The 2,923-nt window shown below is 66.0% G+C and overlaps 1 long non-coding RNA gene across 1 annotated transcript; it reads right to left on the bottom strand.

Annotated features, from left to right (window-relative positions):
* Positions 1-215: 215 nt before the first annotated feature.
* Positions 216-2,628, bottom strand: LOC129068676 (uncharacterized). The gene is made up of 3 exons (XR_008528948.1): positions 2,522-2,628; positions 533-749; positions 216-440 (listed from the first exon to the last, which is right to left on the bottom strand). It is a non-coding gene; the product is annotated as an uncharacterized LOC129068676 (long non-coding RNA).
* Between the last annotated feature and the right edge of the window lie 295 nt (positions 2,629-2,923).

Here is a 2,923-nt window from a genome sequence, read left to right as displayed (position 1 = left end):
TGCACCTTGGACCAGGCTGCAACTTTTAACACACTTTCTCGATGGCTCAAGGCAGAAACCAGATGGCAGACAGAAGAGTGCCCACTGGTCACACACGAGCTCATGGTTCGGGCCTGTGGCGTCCCAGGGCCTGGTGCGGGCCTGGCGCTCTCCTCCTGGCCCCCTGCGCAGCCCCCAAGGACCACAGCGGCGCAGCAGTCCCCCGCCACGGCCCCAGTCCCCGGTCCCTCACAGAACATCCCCAAGGGGGCGCGCCTCGGCGAGCGCAGGGCCGAACGCCCTTCCGGCCGCTCCCTGGCTTGCAAACCTGCAAGCACAGTGGCCTCTGCACACTAAAGGGTCGAAGGGCCTCGCGAAGCGAGGGGCAGCGAACAGTTACTGAGATCGACGAGAACAGCGACTGCGGACGCTCGGATTCAGGCAGAAGTCCACCCAGTGTTCTGCTCAGGAGAGAAAGGCGAGGCGTGTCTGTGAGAAAGGGAAGGGGGACAATGACCTCAACAGAAAGAAGACAAATGATGTTAGTTCTAACCTGTGGTTTTCATTTTCAGTCATCAGCCCAGCAGTCATCGTAACTGCTTTCTTGTCCTTGTAAACGGTTCTTCAGGACCCCGTGTTGCTTCGGCCGCGTCCAAAGGTTGCTTTGCCCTGTTTCAACCTTCCAGGCTCTCAGGCAGGTGTTGCAAGGCAGCTCCTCGGCGTGGCAGCTCCGGCTCCATTGGAAGGCGGCTGTTCCCATTATTGGAAATCTATGCTCGGGAGAGCAAAGGAAGCCCCTTGTCTAAGTGAGCCCGGCACAGCCCGGGACAGCCCGGCACAGCCTGGGACAGCCCGGCCGCGAGACGCCGCTCCGAGCGCCGGGAGCCGGGAGCCGGGGGCGGGGATGAATCCCTCCGCCGGCCGCCGCCAGCGTTCCCGGCAGCCCGCCGGCCCCGGGGGACAGTCTTCTTTCCACTCCGGGATGCCTGCCGCTTCCCAAGGTCAACCTCTTGGGCGCCCCGACGGTCTGGGAAAGACCGTGTGGGCGCAGGGGCGGCCGAGCGCTCGTGGAGCAGGCGGGGTGGCCGCCGCGGCGCAGCCTCCCGGCCCCGGCTTCCGGCGGCAGCTGCGCCCCGCGGGCCCCCGGGGCCGTCCTTTGAGAAGACAGGGCGTCCTCTGCTCCGGGGGCTGGGAAACGGCCGTGAAAACATTCATGAAAACGACGAGGGCTGGCGCGCGTGTGGAGGAACGGGGAACGCGGCCTGGCGCGGCCGCGGCGGGAACAGTAGGGAGTATCCTCCAAACATGAAAAACGGGGTCCCCTCTGGCCCAGCGATCCCACTTCTGGGAACCCATCCAAAGAACCCGCAGACACTGATCTGGAAGACCACACGCCCCCGCGTTCCTTGCAGCGTCCTTTACAGTCGCCCAGACCCGGGCGCAGCCGCGGGTCCCTCAGGAGCTGAGCGGGTGGCGCGGGCGCTGCGGGGCGCCTCCCACCGCGCGGACGCCCTCGTTTCTGTGGGCCGGCCGCGTTGGACCTGCAGGGCGTGGCGTGGAGTGAAATAAGCCAGCCAGGGAGAGGCAGATTCCATATTATTTCTCTTATATGTGGATTCTAAAGAGCGAACTAAACAAAAACCAAAATGCAAACAGGCTCGTAGACACGGGAAGCAGACGGGTGGCGACCAGAGAGCGGAGGGGGCGGCGGCCCGAGGGAGGCGCCGGGAGGAGGCCCCGCCCGGCGGCGCCGGCACAGCGCCGCGGCCTCCAACGCAGGTCGGGCCCCCGCGGGCGGCCCGGAGGACGCTGCGAGCGCCGCGGCCCAGGCCCTGGCGGCGGATGGACACGCGCGCCCACGCCGCGCGGGGCGTCCCGCGGTTTCTGACCGAAAACCGGGGGACCCTCTGCCCCGCCCTTCTTATTCACCCCATCTCACTGAGTGACTTTTTTTTGTTTCCCTGGAGGAAAAAAGTCCTCAAAGGGAAACGTTTTGCCCCGTGAAAGAGGTGAAACAAACAAATGAAAATGGCAGAAGCACTAACAGGCATCGAAATCTCAAAATCAACGAGTTCAAAACTATTTTGAGCGGCGGAAAAACCTCTCCACAGGTGCCTCGCATCCAGTGGGGAGGACCTGGCGGGCGACGGAAGTTTAAACGGGCACACTCCCGGGGTGGTTTTGGTCCCGCCTCCCGGGGGGCCAGGCGGGTGCCGGGACACCCGGGCGGCGGCGGAGGCGCTCCGCGCAGGGGCCCCCAGCCTTCCGGGCCCCAGGGGTGCTGCCGTGGGGGCGTGTGCTGCCCCGCGGCGGCCGGCTTTGCCGGGTCCAAGCGCAGCGCCGCCGGCTGCCCGGCTGGGCGCGTCCCTACCGGGCCCGGCGGTGCCCTCCGCCTGCGGAGGTTGAGGACGTCGGCTGCAAAGCATATCCTCGTCTAAACAATATGCTGTAAACCTGAAACTAATACAAAACAATGACTGTAGACTGTAACTGAAAAATCAAAATTTTAAAACCTGACATTGTTCTGTTGAAAAGCGCTCACCTCAGAGCTCCGCGTAGCCCCGAGGTACCCGCGGGAGCGACCTGGGGCGTGGCTTCCGGCTGCGCGGCCGCAGGCCCCGCCCTCCCGGCCGCCCCTTCGGGAGGCTGCGGACCGGAGGTCGCGCCCCGCCGAGGCGGGGCAAGTAGCCGGGCCGGCCAGCCCCCGGGGGCAGAGGCCTGCCGCGTGCCCGCGGGCAGTGCATCACGTGACCAGGCGCCGCCAATAGGCTCCCTTCGGCGCCGCGCGGAAAGCAGGCCAGAGGGCAGACCCAGCTCTGCGGCGCCGTGCGGCGGGCGCGGGGCGCGGGGCGCGGGGCGGGGGACGCGGCGGCCATCCGCGTAGCTCTGGGGAGTGACTTGTGCTTTTTTTTTTTCTTGGGTGTGCGCCTGGAAGGCTGGAGAA

This window comes from Pteronotus mesoamericanus, unplaced genomic scaffold (assembly GCF_021234165.1).
Source record: "Pteronotus mesoamericanus isolate MK-2021 breed Mesoamerican mustached bat unplaced genomic scaffold, CSHL_Meso_final contig_22, whole genome shotgun sequence".
Lineage (NCBI taxonomy): Eukaryota > Metazoa > Chordata > Mammalia > Chiroptera > Mormoopidae > Pteronotus > Pteronotus mesoamericanus.
Note: the sequence above shows the minus strand (reverse complement) of the source record. Positions and strands in the feature narration are given on the sequence as shown.